The sequence below is a fragment of the Microtus pennsylvanicus genome, chromosome X (genome assembly GCF_037038515.1).
Source record: "Microtus pennsylvanicus isolate mMicPen1 chromosome X, mMicPen1.hap1, whole genome shotgun sequence".
NCBI classification, from domain to species: domain Eukaryota; kingdom Metazoa; phylum Chordata; class Mammalia; order Rodentia; family Cricetidae; genus Microtus; species Microtus pennsylvanicus.
In genome coordinates, this window is record NC_134601.1 from 94,616,407 (window position 1) to 94,642,622 (window position 26,216).

General features: G+C 41.1%; 1 non-coding gene across 1 annotated transcript; it reads right to left on the minus strand.

The window, feature by feature from the left end:
• Positions 1-7,865: 7,865 nt before the first annotated feature.
• LOC142841881 (small nucleolar RNA SNORA16B/SNORA16A family) lies at positions 7,866-8,004 on the minus strand. The gene has a single exon (XR_012909125.1). It is a non-coding gene; the product is annotated as a small nucleolar RNA SNORA16B/SNORA16A family (small nucleolar RNA).
• Positions 8,005-26,216: the final 18,212 nt, after the last annotated feature.

Genomic DNA, 26,216 nt, shown 5'->3' on the forward strand with positions numbered 1-26,216 from the left:
ATCAAACCTCTGTATAAGCCTCCGGAATAATTGGGGGTACAGGTGTATACACTGTGTCTGGCAACCACGGACTATACTTTTGAAAAATCTTTTACTCTGGGGTAATAATTTTGTTTACTTCAAAGAGAAGAAGTTCAACCCTTAGGAAAAGGTTATGACCATACCAAAAGCTATAGGCTGTGTTTCCAAGTCCCCGTGAGAGAAAGTGAATAGCTACTAAAGCGAACAATGAGCTAAGAGCGCTGGAAGATGGTCATGGTAGCACACACCTGTGAGCCCTGCACTTGGGAGGTGAAGGAAGGAGGGTCGGGAGCTCAAAGCCAATTCAGCTACCTACTAAATTCGAGGCCAGCTGCACACTGAGTTTGAGCCAACCTGGGTTACATGAGGCCCTTTCTAATAAAAAAGGAAAAAAATCTCAAATATATTCTATAGACTTCTATTATGTTTTAATAGAAAAGGCATTTTTTACAGAAAGGAACAAAAAAGCCTTACCGTATGCTTTTAGCTGACTTAGCAATGAATAAGCATTCTAATATCTCTACTCATACTGCAGGGGTTTGTATGCATAAGAAACGGGTAAGCACTCCAAAGTGAATTAAAAATGTTTCACTTCTTCAATTAGTCTACGAAGCACTAGGCATCATTATAACATTTTGCTTCTTTTTTGAGATAAGCTTTTACTGTGTAGCCCCACATGGCCTTGAACTTACGGCTATTCTTCTGTCTCTGTCCCTGAGTGCTGGGCTGGTATTCATGCACCACCACTCCTGGCAAAAACAAGTTAAAATATCAGTTGGGTGTGGTAGCATACGCTTACCTTCCTAGATACTCAGGAGGCGGAAAGAGGATCACTTGATACTGAGAGTTCAAGGCCGGCCTAGGCAATGCAGTTGAGACTTTCTCTCAAAGACAGCAAATCAATGGAAAACAAGAAAGGTGTAGTTCAGTGGTAGAGGGCTTACCTAGTGTAAGGTCAGTGGTGAGGAGAGAGGGATAATTCAGTGACAGCACAGGCTTCCTTTGGAAAAAGACCCGTGGAGGGAGGATCTCTACTGTAAAGAGCCAGAGCCCATAGTCTGCTTGCAGGCTGGCCTAGGGTATTTGTAAGGCAGAACAGAGCAAGGGAGAAGGGAACTGCAAACTTTCCAGTGTTTGACTCATGCATGGTTAGTTCTAAGAGGCGAGCTAGGGAAATAAGGCCAGTGGTGGGTAAGGCACTACTGGGGGTCGGGTAAGATAAGGAGGGCAAGAATCTAGAAAAATAAGATACTCGAGTTTAGAGAATTGTCATGGTTTAACCAAAATGGAAGCACTTTGCCACATGGCATGACCATACATGAGGCCCTGGGTTCCATGCCCTGTATTGCAAAAGAAAAAGTCAAAAAAATCAATATGAAATATTAGCATACAGTATCAATATGAAAAGTTGATATGAGCATCAATATCGTATAGCAATAAGAAATGTAACTTCTAGAACTTGAGAACTCTTAATGCGGACATCCACAAGTTATATATATATGGCCGAATACTTACTTATGTGCTAGTGATCTGTATCATTTATTGTCCAAACCAGAACATTTTGGAGTATGAAAATAGGTGCTTTTAATAGTCATTTCAGGACAACAGGCAAAATACGAGGCCATCTGGGTAATATGGGGGACACACGATCACCCCAAGGAAGAATAGCACATCCCTGGATACATAATTAAATTATCAGATTAGTATAATGACATGAGATATGTGCATGCAAAATGACTTTTCCCACATACTCTCAAGCAGTTGGTTACACCATAATCACGGCTCAGTTTTACACTCTGGGCTAAGCAAGGGAAGAGAAAATAGTAAGAATAAAACTTGCCAACTCCAGCTCATTTCCTTGCTTTCAATGAACATTTAGACATTCAACAGGATTTGCTTTTGTTCTAGCCTTCTGAACCTTGATCAGGTAATTTCAGTTATAATTCTTAGAGAAGGAGGGTCTGATGGGTAAAAAGAAGACTGGACTGGTTTATGTTGAAAGCCAGTGAAAATAGTAGGGGAATCACTACGCAAAAGATGGTAGGTTCAGTAGCGTCATATCTCAAGCAAACTAATGTACAGTGCATTTATATTCTCATGCAAGCGGATGAGATTCAACGGTATGCATAGAATTTGAATGTCTCCTATGACTCATTTGGAGCCTGGCTGCGAGCTCTAGCTAGCCCCTTTAGGCTGGAATGATTTGGGGAATATGGTGGGTGAGATTAACAGGACAATCATTTACATATGTTTTCATTTTTCATTTTTTTTTTATCTTTGTAAGTTTGAGGTGGGTTTCATACCTTTTTGAGAAGTCTTGCTGGAATGTGATTGAGTCACGGTGGCAGCTGATGTACTCTTAGAAGACACTGCTACAGATGGGCATTTCTCAGTAATCAGGTAAGTAGGCAAGCTGGCCTTTGTTCTCTGCATAATCTCCAGCGCTCTCTGATCCGCAGCACGGCACATGAAAAGCAGCACATCGGAATTGACAAAGAGATCTTTATTTCTCTCCCACAATGAGCTGAGAAAAGGGAGAAAGAGAATTGGGAGTGTGAATTTGTTTCTTTGGGAGTGTGCACTATCAGTCTGAGCAAAGGAAATGCTAATGGAACTTATGTTCCTGCCTAGAGACTGCATTTCCTGCCCGACTGTTGTATTATGTTTTGTGCTCCGTCCAGAAGCCCAGCCTCCCACTCAGTGGGCCTGGATGGGAAAGCAAAAAGAACAGCTGCTTGGGAGAGAGGGATCCATCGTCCCTCTAGTTCTACTCCTGGCTAAAAGGAATATTGCTCCTAGCTGGGTAGGAGCAGAGAGGGCCTGTTTGGAAAATCTACACATATAGACAGTTGAGGTTGAAATAAAATTAGTAGCATGCCAAACTTGAGTTTTTTGAAAGTAGGCTGCTGTCTGAACATTGCTTTTGGATAAATCACATTAGGGTAGTTTTTACTTATTTAGTTTCTGGACCCCAATCCTGTGTTCTTCGTACAGATGATTCTGCTGAAATCAATGTCTCTGTCTTGGATACACTCCCATGCTGACCCTAGGCTGAGTAATCGTCACTGTTTCATGCTGCTTTGACAACAGAACAGTCAAAACAATTCTTGCTTCACTGGTTGTTTTTATTACTTTTTAAAGACAGGGTCTCATTATGTTGCCCAAACTGATTGTCTTCAGATCCCGGGCTCAAGTGATCCTCCTGCCTCAGCTTCCAGAGTGTTAGGACTACAGTTCTACATTACCATGACTGTCTTCTTGTAATAGTTTGAAGTTTATTACTAATGGCTCTCTTCCAACATTAGTGCTTTATTATTTTATGGATCCTTTGCAGTGATTTTTATGCTGCGTGCTAGAGGCCTATTTACTACTACTTGTCTGTCCAGTTTGAAATTCATTTTTTAGAGGAAATAAGCACATAAAGTTATGACACGCCCATACACAAACTCTTTGAGTAGGGGCTGGTGTTGCTCAGTATGGTCTTCAAGTTCTGGGTTCAAATGATCCTATCTTAAGTCTCCCAAGTGCTGTCACTATTGGACTAGGGGAGCAGGAGTTTTCCTTAGCTTTCCATTCTTTAAAAAAATGATTTATGTGCGTGCCCAGATGCCCAATACACTTGCGTGCAAAACCTTGCACACAGCACACACTCATGTTTGATGCGGATATGTGGGTGCATATGGCATGGCCTGCATGTGGGGGTCAGAGGGTTACTTTGTAGAGCTGGTTCTCCCCATTCACCTTTACATGGTTTCTAGGGATCTAACTCAGGTTGCCATGCTTCTGTATTGAGTGCCTTGATCTGCTGAACTGGCTCTGTAGCCTTCGTTCTTACGGTGGCTGGATGCTGGTTTACATCAAATGTCTCCTAGACTCTAGTACCTAGAGTACTTGATTCCGACCAGTTGAGAAACTTAGAGGGGAGGGAAGGCACAAACTGTGAGAGTGGTCATCTCTGACCTAGTATTTCTTGTTCAAGTATTTGATAAGTGAACATTGAATGCTTTACGTGAATCATGTGCGTTCTACGCTCTGGGGATGGCATAGGAATTTCAGGGCATCCTGTTCCATAGGGGCTTGTCAGTTAAGTATGTTCTTTATTCAACTCTGGTAGGTTTTGAAACTTTGAACAGGGGGTAACAATGGTTCATGAGGAGCATAGGAAGGTTTAAAGCCCTTTGTCCTTCAGCAATGTGCGCTCTCTGTCTCTTTCTCTCTGTCTCTCTGTCTCTCTGTCTCTCTCTGTGTCTCTCTCTCTGTCTCTCTCTGTCTCTCTCTGTCTCTGTCTCTGTCTCTCTCTCTCTCTCGTGTGTGTGTGATGTGCCATGTTACAGCACACATGCGAAGGTTAAAGAAAACCTTTGTGGAGTGACTTCTGTCCTTCTACCGTGGTTTCTGGGGATCAAACTCGGGTTGTGAGACTTGCAGCAAGTGCTTCCCTGCTGAGCTGCCTTCCCTCGCCAGCCCTCTCTCTTACTTAGCACAACGCTAGTAAAAATGTCACTGTATATTCAGACAGGCACATTCCTAGCAGATGGCTCTTAACTTGGACCCTATGTGTGAGGGGTCAGAGTTAAACACCCGTGGAGTCAAGTTCAGTTCCCCAGGGCTTCCATTTCCCTCCGTGTTCTTTGGAAATCACTTCCTGGTGTTCTAATTCTCTCTATCTTGCCAAGCAGCAAAAACACTAAGAAAATCCCCGGAAGTAGCTTGCGGTTAAGTTTCAAGTTTTTTGGCTCTTATCCAAACACTCATGAGTTTCATTTGTGTTCACATATAAGAAAAGCCAACCCAGATTTCCTAATAATGCTGTATTTAGTGCTTAAACTTTAATTGCAGGGTATAAATGATACCATTAGGAACCGATATCAATACTAATGCCACCTATATTATTATTTACTCGGCTGAAAACTAAGCTTGTTGAAATATATTTATTAACGCTGCACCCTAGAACCACATTTAAAGCTTAATTCTGTGGCTGCTCATGAATTCTCAGCATACTGTGGTGTCGAGGAGCCTTCTTAGCTTGAGATAAGTTCATTATTAAATTCGAGTGATGTGTTAGGGCATTTTTTTTCAGGTCACAAAAAAACAAGCTGTTTTATTCAGAGGATGAAAAGCTCTGTGAAATCCGGGCCCTTTTAAGCAACAAACAGTTAAATTTGGCATCTATGATGTATAAAGTTTTCTCCTTAGCATTAAAATGTACTTTCTTCCTTCTGTAGATTTCTTTTTCAACCATGGCTATTGTTTGTCACTAACAGCTAGCTTTTGTGAAGTTAATAAATGTGCATAATAAGGACATAAAGGTATGGAGAAGTAATACTGTAATCCTTTTGTTTGGATAATCAGTCTAATGTATGCAAATTAAACCTTATTAGTACTAGGGTTTTGTGTCTGCTTATCAAAATGTGCCATTTTCATGAAAATTGGAAGTCCATTATATAAAGTTATTATTAACAATCATTTAGGAATTATATACGGTATGCAAATTAAAGTTGATTACAACTAATTAAGGGCTTTCTTTGTTATTTGACCTTGTCTGCTTTTTATGTAAATATGTTTCTTTTGGTCTGGCATATTTTTAGACTCAGAAAAGTATATTAAGACAAGTTACATTATGTATTTTTTAATATATCTTTGTGTTGCCATTGTTTATGCCCTCATTCCCAGAGGCACATATGATATGCCAGAGCCATGCAGCTCGCTGTTTAGTGATCGTTGTCTAGCTGAGGATGATTTCAGAAACAGAAAACAATCAAATCTCCAGGTCCCTTCAGGAAGATTAGTGGAAAACGAGCCCAACCCCAGTGTAGCATGTAAACCGGTCTTCATGCCACAATGCCCCCTTTTTCCACCGTTTATTGACTTCAGTCAGCCTTGAGTTATGGAGTTCTAAACAGAGCTCAGTAATATGTGATCATTACTCACTCCCAAGATGTCTTTCGAGCACAGTTGTTTGTTATCTGTGAAGGCATTCGATTCAAGATTAGTGACTTCATCACAGAAAGCACAAGTCAGTACCAACGGCTTTACAAAGTATATGGTCCCTAGAATGTGAGATGTTTCTCAGTAGGTGAAGAGTTTTTTCCTTTATATTTAGTGTGTGTGTTTGTGAGTGTGTGTGTGTTTGTGAGTGTGTGTGTGTGTGTGTGTGTGCATGTGAATAGCACGGCTTGTGTGTAGAGATCAGAGGACAACTCTTGGCAGCTCTCTCCTTCTACCATGTGGGTTTCAGAGATTGAACTGAGGCAGTCAAGCTTGGTGGTTAGTGCTTTTACCTGATGAGCCATCTTGCTGGCTTCTAGATTGAGAAATGTTTTTAAAGACTTATTTGTTTTATTTTATGTGTATGAATGTTTGGCCTGTTTGCATGTATGTGCACCATGTGCGTGCCTGGTGTGTGTGGCAGTCAGCAGAGGGCATCAGATCCACTGGAGCTGGGGTTAAAGATGCCTGTGAACCGCTGTGTGTGTTCTGGGAAATGAACCCCAGTCCCTTGCAACAAGTGCTCTTACCCCCTGAACCATCTCTCTCGACCCAGGAGTGAGACTTCTAAATACTTCTTCTATCTTTTATTCAGTGCCATTGTTCTAGTTGTTTTTGGTGAACAATGAGGCTCAATACTATGGTTTAAGCAAAGGGTCCTGCGGTACTTGCTTTAATTCTGGAATAGAAAAGACCCACTAACCAATAATTTTCAAGTACCTTAAAGTATGTGGGCAGGAAAAATAGGGGAAAATAAAGGAACTGAGAAAAGATGTCAAATGGGCTTAGGAATGTTGCTCAGTGGTAGAATGCTTGCCTAGCATGCATGAGGCCCCGGGTCAGATCCTCCACACCGTAGAAATTGGGCGTGGCAGCATGAGACAATATTTAGCAGGCAAAGGCAGGAGGATCACTAGTTTAAGGTTGTCATTAACTACATAGTGAATTCAAGGCCAGCTGTGGCTACCTGAGATTCTGTCTCACAATACAAAATGAAACAAAATGTCAGCATTTTTTCAAGAGTAGAGGGGAAATAGGTAGTATCTACATGTTTCAAAAAGGCAGTTGGTGCTGAGAAAATGGTTCAGCAGGTAAAGGTGTTGCTACCAAAGCTGACAACCTGAGCTCAGCTCCCGTGACGGGCATAGAGGAAGAAGAGAATCAGCTTCTTCAAGTCCTCCTCTGCCTTCCATTTGTTCTCCACGGGGCATGCATGTCTGCCTACACACACACACACACACACACACACACACACACACACGAGAGATTTCAATATGAAAAAAAGGCAGATGAGAAACCAAGAAGTGTACAACCACTCATTTCTAAATTTTGAACATTATTTTATTTTTATTTTTTGAGACAGGGTTTCTCTGTGTAGCTTTGGAGCCTGTCCTGACTGTAGACCAGGCTGGCCTTGAACTCACAGAGATCCACCTGCCTCTGCCTCCTACATGCTGGGATTTAAGGTGTGTACCACCCCCACTCAGTGAACATTTATTTATTTTTTATTTTTTTACTTTGAAAACGGATGATTTAGTCTTTAAAAATAACATTTGAATTCTTACTTTATTTTTTTAATGCTAACACAGTTATCCACAATGATCTTATAGCTCCCTGTACCTAGCACTAAGGAACGTAATGGCCTGACCAGCCTTAGCTTACAGGGCAGTGACCCAAAGCATTGCTATGTGCCACTAGATGTGAACATACTTGCAAGAGCCCCTTCATGTTGCTTATTGGGCTCAGCAAACTGCTTCCCAAAGCCCTATTCTGCTGACTCCATGTTCAAGATTCAATAGTTGTAGAGTATCCAGTGGTAACAAAACTCTGGCTACTTCTCAGAAATGTCGAGATGGAGCTGCTTTTTTCCAAGATCTTACAGATGTGTTACAGCAAATGGAAACAGGTAATGACAGGTAAGGAAAACGGTTAGCTGGGGCATCTTTTGACCACATCAGTTATGCAGAAGCAGCTGCAGCTTTGACAAGGGCCGCCATTTGAATTCTTTTAAAGTGATTGAAAACTACATTTAAGAAGCTTTTCTTATCTCCTTATGTGTGCACTGTGTGTGTGTGTGTGTGTGTGTGTGTGTGTGTGTGTGTGTGTGCAAGTTCGTGTGGAATTAAAAGGACAACTCTGTCCTTCTGCCACTTAGGTCTCCAGACTTGGTGGCAAGTGCTCCTACTCACTTAGCCATCTCATCAGCCTCCAAAGCAGCCTTTGAATTTACACTTGTGGACAGAGAGAGGGCTCCGTGATTAAGAGCATTTACTGATGTTGTAGAGGACCTGGGTTCAATTCCCAGCACCCACATGGCAGCTCAAAACTGTACCTGCTGTTCCATGGAATCTGACATCTCATGTGACCTCTGAGGGCACCAAGCACACATATTGTGCACATACCACAAATAGGAAAACTAGTAATATATGCAAAATAAAATAAATAAACCTAAAAATTAAAAGTGCTACATAAAGGCAGAAAAGTACACATATGTAAGCGGACAGCTCAACACTCTGATGTAGCTAGGATCCAGATCAAGAGGCAGCACGTTGAGTCAGATGTGGTGGCACATGTCTTTAATCTCCTCACTGAAGGCAGATGCAGGCAGATCTCTGTGAGTTCGAGGCCAGCCTGATCTACCCAGTGAGTGCCAGGACAGCCACGACTATGTAGAGAGTCCCTGTCTCAAAAACAAAAAGAAAGAAAAAAGATAAGAAAAGAAAGTGTACATTGATTATACTACAGTAGGGTGACGGGATAATCTACAGGTCTCTTTCTGGTGTCTCTTGGAGAGAATTGTCATCTGCACAACACTGAGAAGCCCAATCTACCTACATGGTACCTCTCTTATAAAGGGAGCCTTTATGCTTTCTGGAAAGTGCAGAAAAGAAGAGGCTAAGTTCATACCTTTCTCTGAGGCTATAGGAATCCGCGCCCGGAATGGATGTTGCAGGTCACTCTAGCCTCCAGAAAAGCTGTGCCCCTGGCTGTCACAGCATGGTTAAAGCTTTCATATGGAGTCTCCCATGTTCTAGGTGGCCCACTACTTCCTCATCCTCCCTAGCAGGTGCCCGCCATCTTCCCTCCACAGGACAGCCGTCATCAGCCCTTGCTTTTGCTTTACTTCCCTTGTTCAGTATAAGAGGACTCAGCCCTTTTGCCAGACTTCACTGGAGGAGGTGCAGTGTTTTTTTAATGAGCATTTCCTGTCCTGTTCCTCCAATAAGCAAAGCTTGTCCTTCTCAGGGTCAAAACATGTCCAGTCAAAGTCCACAAACCATAATGGAGTTCTCATGTTTTCTCAAGAAAAACGTTTTCTAATAGTTGCAGACATTTCTTTCCCCTAAGCAACATGGGGTCAGAAACTGGAATTCCCAGCTCCAAAGATTTTTTTTTTAAAGAAATCTCCGTTTGCGCCACAGCTCAGTGGATGGGAAAAGGATCTAATGATATTGGCCTCACAGCTAATGCCGGCAAGTGTCTGTATTGTACCACAATAAAGGGGCTGCCGTGGGTGCAGCTCTCCGCCTTCTAAGAAGATCCTTTGCTCCGTAGGAGTTACTGGGTGTGCCTGGAGGAGCTCCAAGAAGGTTAATAAGTGCCTGTGAAAGCGAGAGGGGGAAGATTGAAAGAGAACCCAGGAAATTCTCACAATGATACACGGAAAAGGAGGCAAATGCCAAGTCCTTAGTCAGGCTTCAGTACACTAAAGAGAAACATAAACGTAGAAGAGGGACGGGTGCCGCCCCTTCTGTCAGGTGACTGGATATGTAATCAGCCTTGCCTCCCCCCCCCCCCCCGTGCTGACTGCTCCGAGCCTGGGAAGGGGAGAGTGGGACACAAAATGCTGTCTCTGGGTCCTCGGGAAATGATGGGGAACACGCTGGGATGAACACAGTTGGTCTCTCCTTCCCCCCTAGGAAGGAAACACCATATTGCATTAGAAGGTTTTTATGACTTTATATTTCTCAAAATAACACAGTGGAATTATAGGCAACACAAGATTCAAGCTCCGTGAGTCTTTTAACTCAGACAGGGTCGAATGTGTAATTAAGATTAATTATAGCATAATGGAATTGGAGACATGCGATTATTGCATCGTGTTCCGTGCAGACAGACATGCATCTTGCATTCATATCACTTTGGGTTTGCAGGTTAAGAAGTATGCTGGGGGGGGGGGAGGCAATGGAGCTGAGCTACATTTTGCTGCTAGGATGTTTTAGAAGTTAATTTTTGCCAATGGCTGTCTCAGGGGTGTTGAAATACGCCCAGATACGATGGGTTTTAGAATATGCTGCCTTTATTTCGTTTCCTTTGAGAAAAAGTCAACCTTAAAATATCTCCATCAGAAGATGAAAGCATCTATATTAACACGTTTAGGGAGTCACCTGACTGCATGGGTTGTATGTTAAGGTGAAGTGAATTAATTTTTCAGTCATAAAGCCAAAATAGGAGTGGGAGCCTGGAAATGTTTGAGAGTGGGTCTCTCTTGAATCAAAGAAGATAGGGAAGACCTTCATAGTTTTTGACTCTCCTATTAGAGAAAAATAAAACCAAAGAAGGAATTATATTTTAGATTATAGCATATTATTTCTATGAGATTTTATTTATTTTATCGTATAAGTGTTAGCCTGAATGTGTATCTATGTACCATATGTGTGCCTGGTTTCTGTGGAGGAGGCCAGAAAAGGGCATTGGATCCTCTGGGACTGGAGTTAAAGATAGTTATGAGCTGCCATGTAAGTGTTAGGAATTGAATTGGGTTCTTGGGAAAACAGCCAGTGCTCTTAACTGCTGAGCCATCTCTCTAGTCTCTAGTATATTATTTAAATATTAAAATATATAGTGATGGGATCACTGTCTATGTATTAGATCTAAGAGAGCATTTTTAAATTATATTTTGACAAGTTCATAATATATACAATGTATTGTGATCATATTCACCCTCCATTATCCTTCCTCATTCTCTTTTTACTCCTGCTGAACCTTCTTCTTCCCATCTAGTCCCCCCACTTACATGTCTTTATTTTTGTGACTGAGTTGAATTAGGCTGAGCATGATGTGGGGTTATTTACTTGAGCACGGGCCACTTACCATTGGCTATAACAGCGAAAATCTCTCCCCTAGCCATTCATTAACCCCCAACCCCTAAGGAAGGGCGAGTTTTCATGAGCTTCTCCCCCATCATGATGAAATGTTGAAAGGCCAGATCTTCTCCAGCTCTTGTCCAGGCAGCCACAGCTACACTATGTGGAATCTATCTGTCTGTCTGTCTGTTTGTCTGTCTGTCTGTATCTATCTATCTATCTATCTATCTATCTATCTATCTATCTATCTATCTATCTATCTATCTATTTATCCATCCATCTATCCATCCATCTATCTGTCATCTATTTATTGACTCAGGGTCTCACTGTGTAGCTCCAGATGATCTGGAATTGGAACTCACAGAGATCCAGCTGCTGCTACCTCCCAACTGCTGGGATTAAAGGCTATACTGTGCTTTTTGCTTTTTGTTTTTTAAGACAAGGTTTCTCTGTGTAACAACCCTGGTTGTCCTAGAACTCACCCTGTAGACCAGACTGGCCTTGAGCTCACAGAGATCCACTGGCCTCTGCCTCCCAAGGGCAGGGATTAAAGACATGTGTTCCCATGCCCAGCAGAACTATACTGTGGCTTCATTTCAATTTTCTTAGGTATTATTGTAACACTAAACGGAATGTTCCACAAAATTGAGTAAATTACATATTTTAATTAATATATACTTTTTATTATGAAGGTTTTTGGAATACACATTCAGCCTTAATGGGGTGGGGAGCTTGGTCCTGCCTCAACGTAATGTGCTGGGCTTTTTTGACTTCCTGTGGGAAGCCTTGCCATTTGGAAGGAGTAGATAGGGTTGAACTAGGGGAAATCAAAGGGTGGGGGTTAGAGGAGGGGTAGGAGGGAGAACTGTGGTTGGAATGTAAAATGAAATAAAAAGAAAGAAACATACACTTAAACTCCTTTTTTTTAAAAAAAATTATTTATTTATTAAAGATTTCTGCCTCCTCCCTGCCACCGCCTCCCATTTCCCTCCCCCTCCCCCTGATCAAGTCCCCCTCCCTCGTCAGCCCGAAGAGCAATCAGGGTTCCCTGCCCTGTGGGAAGTCCAAGGACCACCCACCTCCATCCAGGTCTAGTAAGGTGAGCATCCAAACTGCCTAGGCTCCCCCAAAGGCAGTACGTGCAGTAGGATCAAAGACCCACTGCCATTGTTCTTGAGTTCTCAGTAGTCCTCATTGTCCGCTATGTTCAGCAAGTCGGGTTTTATCCCATGCTTTTTCAGCTGGCCTTAGTGGGTTCCCGAAAGAACATCCCCATTGTCTCAGTGTGTGGGTGCACCCCTCGCGGTCCTGGGTTCCTTGCTCATGCTCTCTCTCCTTCTGCTCCTGATTTAGACCTTGAGATAGAGACAGAGACCCACATTGGAGCACCAGACTTAAACTCCTTTTTAAGAAAAAATATTTTATTTTATTTTTAAAACAATCTTATTTTACATACCAATCCCAGTTCCCTCTCCCTCCTGTCCTCCCCATCTTCTCCCAACCCCACCCTCCATCCACTCCTCAGAGAGGGTGAGGCATCCCATGTGGAGTCAACAAAGTCTGACCAAGGCCCTCCCCCCTGTATCTATGCTGAACAAGGTATCCCTCCATAGGGAATGGGCTCCAAAGAGCCGGTTCATGCATTAGGAATAAATATTGGTTCCACTGCTAGTGGCCCCACAAACTGCCTAAGCCATGCAACTGTCACCTACAATCAGAGGTCCTAGTTTGGTCTTAGGCAAGTTCCCTAGATGTCAGTTCTACTAGCTAGGGTTAGTTTTTTTTTTCCTGTGGATTTTTCCATCATGATCTTGGACCCTTTGTTCGTAATATTGCTCTTCCCTCTCTATGGCTGGACTCCAGGAGTTTAGCCCAGTGCTTAGCTGTGGATCTCTGCATCTGCTTCCATCAGATACTAGATGAAGGTTTTATGGTGACAATTAAGGTAGTCATCAATCTGATTACAGGAGAAGGGCATTTTGGGTACCCTCTCCACTATTGCTTAGATTTTTAGCTGGGGTCATCCTTGTGGATTCCTGGGAATTTCCCTAGTGCCTGGTTTCTCACTAACCCGATAATGGCTCTCTCTTTCAAAGTATCTCTTTCTTTACTCTCCCTCTCTGTTCTTCACCCAACTCAATCTTCCTGATCTCTCATGTTCTCCTCCCTGCTCCCCTACTCCCCTCCCCACTCCCCTGTCTCCCTATGCTGCCACATTACCAAAGAGATCTTGACTACTTTCTTTCCCCTGGGGGATCCACATATGTCTCTCTTAAGGTTCTCCTTGTTTCCTGTCTTTTCTAGGTTGTGGACTGTAGGCTGGTTATCCTTTGCTTTATGTCTAATATCCACTTATGAGTGAGTACATATCATATTTGTCTTTCTGGGTCTGGGTTACCTCACTCAGGATGTTTTTTTCTAGTTCTACCCATTTGCCTGCAAATTTCAAGATGTCATTGATTTTTAACGCTGAGTAGTACTTCATTGTGTAAATACACATTTTCTTTATCTATTCTTTGCTTGAGAGGCATCTAGGCTTATTCCAGGTTCAATTACGAATAATGCTGCTATGAACAAATGTCCTTGTGGTATGGGTCTGAATCCTTTGGGAATATACCCAAAAGTGGTATTGCTGAGTCTTGCAATAGGTTGAGTTCCAATTTTCTGAGAAACCACCATACTGATTTCCAAAGTGGCTGTACAAGTTTTCACTCCCACCAGCAATGGAGGAGTGCTCCCCTTACTCCACATCCTCTCCAGCATAAGCTGTCATCAGTGTTTTTGATCTTAGCCATTCTGATTGGTGTTAAGGTCGTTTTGATTTGCATTTCCCTGATGACTAAGGATGTTGAGTAGTTCCTTAAGTGCCTTTCAGATATTTGAGATTCTTCTCCTGAGAATTCTTTGTTTAGATCTGTACCCCAATTTTTAATTGGATTATTTGATATTTTGATATCTAGTTTCTTGAGTTCCTTGTATATTTTGGAGACAATCCCTCTGTCCAATGTGAGGTTGGTGAAGATTTTTTCCCATTCTGAAGGTTGCCATTTTTTCTTGTTGACTATGTCCTTTGCCTTACAGAAGAAGCTTCTCAGTTTCAGGAGATCTCAATGCTCTCAGTGTCTGTGCTTCTGGTGTTATATTTAGGAAGTGGTCTCCTGTGCCCATGTGTTCAAGGCTACTTCTCACTTTCTCGTCTATGAGGTTCAGTGTAGCTGGATTTATGATCCATTGGACTTGAGTTTTGTGCATTGGGATAGATTTGGATCTATTTTCATTCTTCTACATCTAGTTATGCCAGCACCATTTGTTGAAAATGCTTTCTATTTCTACTGTATAATTTTAGCTTCTTTGTTCAAGATCAGATGTTCATAGATGTGTGGATTAATATACTTGCTGTATATTGCCTATACAATATACAAGAGATCCTTGTATCCCAGATCTCTCCAAGACCTTTATCATGAAGGGGTGTTAGATTTTGTCAAAGGCTTTTTCTGCATCTAATGAAATGATCATGTGGTCTTTTTTTTTCTTTCAGTTTGTTTATATGGTGGGTTACATTGACAAATTTTCTTATGTTAAACCATCCCTGCATCTCTTTGATGAAGCCTACATGATCATGGTGGATGATTTTTCTGATGTGTTCTTAGATTCAGTTTGCCATTATTTTATTGAAATTTTTTTGCATCAGTGTTCATGAGGGAGGTTGGTCTGTGATTCTCTTTCTTAGCTGCATCTTTGTGGTTGCTGATGCAGTGGGGGTGGTTGGGGTGTGGGGAGGCTGCTCCCAGGTCTCTGGGACTCAGGTGGGTAGGAGTGGGGCATGGGATGTGCCTCCAGGGACTGGCTTAGAGAGTAGGGCTCTCCAGATGAGGAGCTAGATACTCCTCTCTCGAGGTGGGAGCAGGGCCAAGGCTCTGGTGGTGGCAGATGCAGTGGGGGAGGGGCTGGAGGTATGAGGAGGCTGCTTCCAGGTCTCTTTGGCTTCACTAGGTGGGGGTGGTGCACGGGACGTGCCTCCAGGGACTACGGCCTAGAGGGCAGGGCTCTCTGGCCTGGGAGCCAGATATTCACCTCTCCAGTTGAAGCTAGGGCCAAGGTTGCAGTTGGTTGCAGATGCCATAGAGGTGGTTGGGGATGTGGGGAGGTTGCCCCAGGTCTCTGGGGCTTTGCTGGGTGGGGCAGGGTATGGGATGTCCTTCAGTGACTATGGCCTAGAGAGTAGGGCTCTACAGCTGGGGAGCCAGCTACTCACCTCTCCAGGTAGGGGTGGGACGTAAAGAAAACCTTCTTGAACTCTAGTATTGTCTTACATTATTCTATTTTTATTTTAAGTTAATACAGGATCAGTTTAGACCCCTACTTATAGCTCTTAATTAAATTTAAAGCCTAATTAATGCATAGGAAACATAAGCAAATGTATAGACTTTAACATTTAAATTCAAATACTCCTTTAAGGTACATGAGGATGTGATTTTTCCATATATATAATATATAAAATACTCTTTATATAATAATATAATATATATATATATAATACTCTTTAAACATATTTACAATCTTTTTTGCCTTGAATTATTTACAAACCATTTTACTCTGGCTGAAATGATCATAATTCTATCTGAAAACCAGAGCACTGAAACAGGATAATACCTTCCGTCAAGGCGGGGCATCCATTAAGATGAACATCTATATTAGCTACTTTTGAGGCAGCTGCTCCTTATATAGCCGCTGGTCAGAGAATATTCATGCCAGAAGTGGAGGTGGCTCAGAATGTGGGAGACTTAACCACCTCAGTGACCCACTTCCTTCAGCTAGGTCCCAACTCCCAAAGATTCCACAACTTCCGAAAGTAGTACCACCAACCGAAGACCAAGTGTTCATACCCATGAGCTTATGACACCACATCGTCCTCTAAATATTCACATCAGTGCCCATCCGTCAATTCTGTTGTCAGCTTTATCCAGAGAGGCTTCCTTTTGTAGTGGACATCCGTTACTGAAGAGACTCACAACTCACCTAAATGCAGAGAATAACTTACTGTTGAATATATTAGAAATATTTATTTAATTAAAAATCTTATTAGTTCTTGGAGCATTTCCTACAATGTGTAGAAGACTAGTCATCCCTACCCATCCACACCTTCTTCCCTACCCAATCAGGACCAGTTTGTGTTGCCCAAATATTCTTGGGTGTGTGGCCAACTTTCCAGAGGCTACAGTCTAAAAAACGGTCTCTTCCTCTCCTAGGAGCTAAAAAATGACTAACAGTTTCACTGTGGGATTTCAAATTTGAAGCCTAACTCCCCCCTCCATGCTGGGATCTGGTCTGGCTTGGCCTTGCACGGATCTAATGCATTCTGTCCCAACTGCTGTCAGATCCTATGTGGAGCTGTGCCGCTCTGCCTGGAAGACACTGCTTCCTTGTAGACGACATGCGCCTCTGGTTCTTAACACTACGTATGCTCCCTTTCCCACAGTGATCCCTGAGTCTTAGCAGGGCGGGTAGTTCTTTTTAGGACTGAAGGTTGAAAGATGTAAGTCATTAGGAGTTGATTTTTAATACTATGTCTGTTTAGCAGAAAAATAGTAGGAGGTTCTCTGCCAGGGCCTATGACCTGTCTAGCCATAGTGAAAATTCGGCATATTTGCACAGTGGAATATTATTCAGGTTTTAAGAAAAATGAAATTCAAAGGGGAATGGATGAAGCTGGAAGCAGGCATTCTGAATTAGGTAACCGCAGAACCAGGAAGACAAAGGTTACATTTTCTCTCATTTGTTGCATGCTTTCTCTTATTTATGAATGTTATCTCTAAGCCATCAGATATTTATGTTTCATTTGGAATAGCCGTAGAAGTTAATGATTTCTCGGGCCATGGCGGGGAGTGGGGTTGAAGGAAGGGAGATAGGATGTTAGAATGCATTGATACAAAAGATTAAAAGGGACTGGGAACAAGAAAGTTTGCATTGGAACGAGGGAGCTGAGTGCAGGTTAGAGGACAGACTAAAGGACTTTCAAAAAGGTCATATGGAAACCTTCTGTAGAAGTGTTCAAGTGCACACGCGCGGTCACACATACATACATACATACGTGTGTGTGTGTGTGTGTGTGTGTGTGTAATTAAAATGGAGTTACCCTATAATGCAATGCCCATGCTAGACTCTAGAGGCTAACAAAGACCTGGAGTTGATTCCCAGCACCCACATAGTGGCTTACAGTCTGTAACTCTAGTTCCAGTGGACCCAATGCCCTCTTCTGGCCTCCATGAGCATCAGTTATGCACATAACTGCACAGACAGATAAAATGAAAATAATAGGAATAAATCTGAAAAAAATTTAAAGTCCAGTTTCAAGAGTCAGTTACTACTGGCTGTTGGCAGCGAGAGCAAAGCATTAGAGGGTATTGCCAATACTCTTGGATACCCTCCAGAATTTGACACTAAAACCCTGTTAGGGAAGACAACATGTGCTTCAGTCACAGGATAGAGATCAAACTGACCCCATTTCTTCTGGCTAGCTTTCACAGTCCTGGAAAGCACTATGAAAACTCCCAGGGGAGAAGAGTCACCTCTCATATCCAGCTGTGAAACTTGCCAGCTGCAGTAATGGCTGGCCTGGCAAGACATGCCCACTGGATACTGGAATCCAGTGACATGTGCACAGCAAATACTCCTATCTGCTGAGTTCTTTCTCAAGTTGCTTTTTTCTTCAGATTTTATTTTATGTGTATGGGTGTTGTCTTGAAAAGACAAACAAACAATGACAAAAAAAAAACCCAAACAAGACTGTTTCATACACACGTTTTTCTTTTCCTTTTTATACCTCAGTGTTTCAATAAAATTTGCTGCATCTTGCCTGTGGGAACATTTCATATTCAAATCATAATACCTTCTAATTAGGGAACATAGAATGTTTTCTGTAAAAGACAGGAGCTAATAGTAAAAACTCTAGACTTGGAAAGTCATATAGACTCTTAGAACTGTTTGACTCTTCCACTGTATTATGAAAGGGAACAGTGGGATTAAGCTATAGAATCGAGTTTGCCAACCATTGATTTAAATGAAGATTTAGAATTGAATATTCTTGGGGTAGCCTTTGTTGACACGAATTTAATAAAATCATCTCTACCCCAAATTTCTGGGACATTGCGTGTACGTGTGTGTGTGTGTGTGTGTGTGTGTGTGTGTGTGTGTGTTATATTTAAAATCAGATTTAGGATTGGAGAGATGGCTCAGCGATTAAGAGCACTGACCGCTTTTCCAGTGAACCTTGGTTCAATTCTAAGCACTCATGTAGTAGCTCATAACCATCTGTAACTCCAGTTCTAGGGGATATGATAGCTTCTTCTGGTTTCCATAGACACTACACTCATGCGGGGCACAGACACACATGCAGGCAAAACACCCATACCCAAACAATAATAAAATAAAAATTAGATTTAAAAAACAATGCGAACCATTCATATTTGACAAGTGTTACTTAATGTTAATCTTTACCCCACTTCCTCTGTTCTCAGCACAATTGACAACTGATCAGTAATAATGGCTTTATTCACAACCGATGTTTTTACATGACTGGAGATATCTATAAACATATATAGGTTGTTCCTCTCTCTACTCCATCCACTTCTTAGGTCCCTTCTAAATGTGTTTCTCAGCAGGTTTAAAAAAGCTAGACAAGGGACCATTAATATATGGATTAGGGAGAGGCTTCGGTCAGTATTGGCTGCCGGAAGAGGTATATTATCTCCGTCAGTGGCATAACTACTGATAAGCTGTCTGTGCTTTAGGAAATAGCTTCCTATCCACACTCATGAAAACAACCTTAATCTAGCTCAGTGTCTCGTGCTCGAAGAGGACATGAAAGTAAGAGGGAGACTTGTTGGAAGAAGGATTCCAGTGGGGGAGGGGGAGGGGATGAGAGGGAAATGGAATGAAAATGACCAGAATTCGTTATATACATGGAAGAAATAGTCAAAGAATTAAAAAAATAAATATAATACATTGCCTCTCCATCTAGGCCTATACATACATATGTTTTTTTATATTTTTCTTCAATTTTTATTGTAAAAAGTTGAAATAAAGGTAAAATGAGTTTGTATGCAACTATCGTCTAGGTTCAATCATTGTTAAGGTTTAACTGTATTTCTGCGAGTGCTTTCCCCCAATTTGTTAGGCTAAACCATGCATAGTTGTTAATACTCCATTGCTTTTGACTTATGAAATGGCAGTTTGATTCAGCACAAGTTAATGCAGTGGTTCTCAACTTTCCTAATGCTGCAGCCCTCATGTTGTGGTGACCCCCAACCCTAAAATTATTTTGTTGCTCATTGTAACTGTAATTTTGTTACTGTTATAAATTGTAATGTAAATATCTGATATGCAGGATATCTGATATGTGACCCCCAAAGGGTTCATGACCCACAGCTTGAAAACCACTGATCTAATGGATTTTTCCCCTTTGAAACATTTGAGACAGAGTCAGTTGGAATTTATAATACTTCACCATTAAGAACGATGACATCCATTGCCTGAAAAATAGGACCTTTTCCTTCATACCCATAATATTATCACCAAACTTTAGAAAATAAAAAATCAAAATATTTGAAAATTAATTGTATTCCTATTATTATACTTGTAGTACTGGGAAAAAAGAAAAAAAGAAAAAGAGAGAAAACAGTACTTATACTTCTGGGGACTGATTGAACCTCAGGCTTCACCTCTGTCAGGCAAGCATTCTACTACTGAGTTATACTCCCAGCCACTAAAACTTTATTTTTAACTGAAAACATAAAAATAAGAATTGTACTTGGCGATGGGGTACCATGCAGTGTTTCTACATATATTCATTGTGTGATGCTTAAATCAGGTTAAACATATTTATCTCTTCAACCATTTGTCATTTCTTTGTAGTGAAAGTTTTAAAAATCCTTTCTTGTAGCTTTTTGAAATGTAAAGTATATTATTGTCATCTGTGACAATAATACACCAGAACTAATTTGTTTATATTTTCTAGTTTGTTTATATTTAAATTTATGTAACAAAATTCTTTTATTGCTACTTTTTAAAGAAAATGATGTGTATTGATGTTTTCTCTATATATGTATTTGTATACCATCTGTGTGCCCAGGTCCTTAGAGTGTAGAAAAGGGTTATCAGTCTCCTGAGACTGGAGTCACAGATGATGAATGAGAACTGCTGTGTGGATTCTGGTAATTCTGTATAGGTAGGTCCCCTGGAAGAGCAGCTAGTGATCTTAACTGTTGCGCCATCTCTCCAGCCCCACAGTTATTTTTTAAAGAACGAAGACTTATTAAAAGTTCATGTGTTACAATTGTTGTATGTCTCTTTTTAGTCTTTTATTTTATAATAGTTTCTCACTGTTTTGTTTCATTTTCTCATGTAGAGTCTTGCTTTTAGCCCACCCTGGCCTTGAACTTACTTCTGTCTTAGTCTCATTAACGCTGAAATTATAGGCATGGACTACCTTACTCTGACTCCCCACCTGTGGTGGTTTGAATGGGAATGGTCCCCATAGGCTCATAGATTTGAATGCTTGGTCTCCAGTTGGTAGAGCAGTTTGGAAAGGACTCAAAGATGTGGTCTTGTTGGAGGAAGTGGGCCACTAACGGTGGACTTTGAGGTTTCAAAAGCCAATGCCAGGCTCAGTCTCTCTTGTTCTGCCTCCTGCTTGTATATCAAGATGTAATCTTTTGGCTACTGCTCTAGCACCATGCCTGCTTGCCTGCCCGTCTCCATTTCTCACACCATAATCTTCTTTCTTCTATAAATTGCCTTGGTAATGGTGTTTTATCACAACATTAAAAACTAGCAAGACCTATTTTCTCCTTTGATCTCAACCCCTGGAAGGAACCCTATCAGTTATCTTTTTTTTTTTTTTGATTTTCGAGACAGGGTTTCTCCGTAGCTTTTGGTTTCTGTCCTGGAACTAGCTCTTGTAGACCAGGCCGGCCTCGAACTCACGGAGATCCGCCTGCCTCTGCCTCCCAAGTGCTGGGATTAAAGGCGTGCGCCACCACTGCCCGGCCCCCTATCAGTTATCTTACAGAATAGCTCTCATATCTCTTGTTTGTCTGTTTATTTCCTCAGGGTTCAACTTGTTCTATTGCATGTGTTTCTTGGAAATGAGAAGCAAAGCCTAAAGGTATGATCAGATTTAGTTTTGATTATATTTAGCAAGACTAGTTCACATGTGATTGTTCATTTCTATTTTTTCATGTTAGAGAGATATAGCATTCAAGTGTTCCGTTGTAAGCAGTTTGATAATGTGGGCAACTAAAATAATGACCATCATATTTTCCATTGTGAAGATATGCCTTTTCCTGAACAGGCTTCAAAAATAACTATAATATTGTATTGTATGAATACCTATGAATAAGCAAATTACAGTTTATTTATGTACTCTTTCGCTGGTAAAAATTCAATTTGTTTCTATTTCCTTTTGGCATTGAAATGTCTTATTGAGCAATTTTATGCTTAGATTTTCTTAAATATCAGTACTTTTATTTCTTTGGAAAAGGTTTTTCATTATGGAACATGAATCATGCATATTTTTAATTTTGATATTTTATTTGCCTGAAATTAAAACTTTTTATTTGATATTATAAAAAATTTTCTCCAAATTTATAACTTGGATCTGAAGAAAATACTCAGTGACTAAAAACCTTTAATTCTCAGCATCCACATGACAACTCACAACTGTCTGTGACTGTAGTAAGAGGAACAGGCTGTGTCCTGCCGCCCAGCTACGGGTGGCCTGGCTAGCTTAGCCCCCGAAATAACCACATGGAAATTCTATTAATTAGATTACTGCCTGGCCCATTATATTCAACCTCTTCTTAGCTAATTCTTACATGTTATTTTAACCCATTTCTGTTAATCTGCGTGTTACCACGAGGTTGTGGCTTACCGGGAAAGATTCAGCATGTCTGACTCTGGCGACTCCATGGCAGCTCTCTGCCTACCTCTCCCTCCTTCCTCCCAGCATTCTGTTCTGTCTACTTCACCTATCTAAGCTGCTGTCCTATCAAAAGCCCAAGGCAGTCTGTTTATTTAACCAATGAAATCAACACATAGAAAGAAGACCCTCCTATACCATGTGACCTGCGTTCCAGGGGTTCCAGTGCCCTCCGCTGACCTCTGTGGGCACCAGGCATACACATGGTACACACACACACACACACACACACACACACACACACACACACATATATGCAGGCAAAACATCCATATACACAAAATAAAAATGGATACTTATTTCTATCATTATCATATGAGACAACTTGTTTCCCCAAATTCTCTGCAATATGCTGTATGATTATCTTTTAATTCTAATGCCCAGCTCTGATGAGTAAACACCTGGATTTTATTTTGAATTTCTGTGACTACTAATGAGGTTGTGAAGTCTGCATTTCTTGCCTGCTCTTTATACTTATTTCCTTTCATGGTTCCTTGTTTGTGGCTTATCTTTGCTATACAAAAATCAAGACTTAAAAACCACAGTCAAGGTATGCCTGGTGGTTCATGCCTGTGAACCTGATCAGTCTGAGGCAGAAGGCATGCTACAAGTTTGAGGCTAGCCTCGAGTACATAGTGAATTTGAGGCTAGCCTGTAATACAGTCTGAGAACTTGTCTTAAAAAGAAAGTCCAATGTACTTATCTATGATCTTTGCCGTTCCTCAGTTACCTATCTTGTTCCAGAAAGTTTCCTATGCTGAGATAATATGCAATTATCTTCATATTTTATTATTCTATTTTTAATTTTAATTTTAATTTTAATACGATACAAGGTAAAGGTCCAGTTTTGCTTTTTTTTGATAACTAGTAATATCACTTTCATGAATGTGAAACTTCTCATGTAGTGATTTTGTCTCCCCCCCTCTTTCTGTTTTATTTGACATAGCGATCTACTGTATGTCCCAGGCTGGTCTCAAACTCCTGAACTTAAGTGATCCACCTGCCTCGGCCTTCTGAGTAGCTGGGAACACATGTACACACCATGCCCTTGACTCTTGTTGTTAGTTACTAGGTATGTTTGGATCTGTTTCTGAATTCTTCATTCTCTTCCATTGCCTATTTCCATACTGTTAACATCTTATCTTTGTTAAGTATTTAAAAATCATTTTTTAAAATACGTGTGTGTGTGTGTGTGTGTGTGTGTGTGTGAAGAGGTATGTGCACATGTGTGAGATTGCCCACAAGAGTCCAGAAAAGGGATCTGGAGCTGGAGGTATAGGATGAGCTGCCCAACGTAGGTGCTGGGAATTGAATTTGGCCACTATGAAAGAACAGGAAGCACTTTTAACCACCGAGCTATCACTCTAGCCCTTAAAAACATTTCAGTAGCATATAAATGTTCACTCTGTTTTCACCTTGAACATATGTAGGTAATTAGTTTGTAGCCATTTATTCTTCTATATGAACTTCTTGTTGCAAAACATGAAGGCAAAACACTGTTTCAATATGATCTCTTGTTTCCACAGAGGTTCTCCATCAGAGGCCAAACCAGTAGGGCCACCAAATCTTGGACTTTTGGCCCTCAAAGTTATGAGTTAACTAAATCTCTTTTCTGTGGACTTTGTTTTATTTTGATATAGGGTCTCACTATGTTGTCAGGCTGGCCTTGAACTCACAATCCTTGTGCCTCAGCCTTTTAAACATTGTGATTTTAGGTAGGTGTTACCAAACCTGGCTAATAATTAAAAGTAAGCTAATAGAATATATGCATATATTTATATAAATCTACAAATAAACAATATATATGTAATGCATAGGGATGAATTCATTTTAATAAGATAAATACATATGTTTATAAGGCTGCAGAAATGTGTATTAATGATTAGTCATGTGATAGCAATACACCAAAAGAGAGAATTTCTCACCAAAAATGTTTGGCCTTGTTATGATGTTCAAAAATGTCCAAAACTAACAAGAATTTAAAGTTTGAGCTCAGAACATAAAATTAGGAGATTTAGGTGTCACTGCAATGAATGCAATTTTCTTTTGCGTTGTAAAAGGTAAAGGTTTGTTTTTGTTTTGCTTGCTTTGGGAATAACAATGTCTTGGTGTTTTCCTGTGATGTAATGGATTCCCAGGTGTGCTTGAGAACCTGTCCAGATACTATTAATGTCTTAGTAAAACCATCTCCCTCTGCCACACTATAATGTATCCTCTCTGTGTTTGCCCTCAGCATCCAAATACTCATTTTAGAACTTCAAATTGGAGATTTTTGCACAGGTCAAACACTCTAGTGCACTCTGCAGGCACGTCGGATGCCTCCTGAATCATTCAGTGTGGCGTGAGAATCACCTTCTTAGTTCACATGGCCTGGAGCTCAGCGCTCAGGAGCTGGGCTGCCACAACATGGACAAGAGGCCCTTTTAGGGAGCCAGCATTTCTGTAAGCAGCTGCTGGCCTTCTCTGGTTGCAGTTTTTCCAATCCTATCTGTTTATTCTTCAGGGCCGTGAAAGTTGGGCAAAGCATTCAGAAGCCTTAGGCAGGAACTTAGCTGGCTGGGTGTACTGGTTAGACTGTTGTCAACTTGACACAGGGTCGTCTGTGAGGAAGAAACTTTAGTTGAGAAAATGCCTCCTTTAACTGGCTTGTAGGCAAGTTTGTAAGGCATTTTCTTAATTGATGATTGATGGGGAAGGGCCCAGACCACTGTAGGTTGTGCTGCTCCTGGGCAGGTGATCTTGGGTAGTACAAGAAAGCAGGCTGAGCAAGCCATGATGAACAAGCCTAATAAACAGCACTCCTTCATGGCCTCTGTCTGGCCTCTTATCTCTAGTACCTGCCTGACTTCCCTCAGTGATGGAGTATGATCTGAGAATTGTAAGATGTAATAAGGCCTTTCCTCTCCAAGTTGCTTTTGGCCATGGTGTTTTATCCCAGCAATAGAACCCTAACTAAAATAGTGGAGTAAGCTGGATTTATTAGGAAGCAATAGGAATGTTCTCTTTGTAAAAGATAGGTAGAAATAGCCCATATATAGAAAAAAACAGAACACTCTGGGACCTCTGTACTCAGGACAAAGTCTCATTGGAAGTGCCGGCCTGGGGCCTGGCTTGTGCTTAGTGGCTTTATTTTCATTTATTTATTTATTTTTGTCAACTTGACACAAGCTAGAGTCATTTGGAAAAAGTAAACCTGACTGAGAAAATGCCCCTATCAGATTTCCTATATGTAAGTCTGTTTTGCATTTCTTTGATTAGTGATTGATAAGAGAGAACCTAGCCCACTGTGCAGAATGTCAAACTGGTTCTGAGTTAGATGAAAAAGCAAGCTGAGCAAGCCTTGTGAAATAAGCCAGTATAAACATCACTCTCCCATGATCTCTGCTTCAGTTCCTGCCTCTAGGTTCATGTCTTGACTTACTATGGTGACTTGAATGGGAATGGCCCACATACGCTTATATATTTCAATACTTGGTCTCCAGTTAGTGGAACTGGGAAGGATTAGAGGATATGGCCTTGTTGGAAGAGGTGTGTTGTTAGGGGCGGGCTGTGAGGTTTCAAATGCCCACACCAGGTCCAGTTTGCTCTCTTTTTGTGGCATACTTGTGGATCAGCTGTAAACTCTCAGCTACTGATATAGCACCATGCCTGCTTGCCTGCTCCCATGTTCACTGCCTCGATGGTCATATATTTTGGTACAATCGAGCCCTCAAATTAAATATGCTCTTTTATAAATTGTCTTGGTCACAATGTTTTGTCATGACAATAGAAAAGTAGCTAAGGCACTTTCATGGTGGTAAACTATTAAGATACAGCAAACCTTTCCCTCCCCATGTTGCCTTGAGTTGTGGTGTTTTATCACAGCAACAAAAAAGTAACTAAAACAGTGACCGAAACCATCTAAACCCTCAGCTTTTCAAGTCCAAAATGGAGGTTAAACTATGGCTAACGTCAAGGCCAGTGTGAAGACTCAGAGGACCTGATGCATGTGATGTATTTGAAACTGTTTCTAGTACAAAACAAGTCCTATGTAAGTATTTGCTGTATTATCATTTACTCTTGCAAGAAAAACTGGATAATGAGTAAGAGATGAGAGGGGAAAAAAGGATGGTGACAGAGGATGAAGGTTTTAGGTAAGTGGT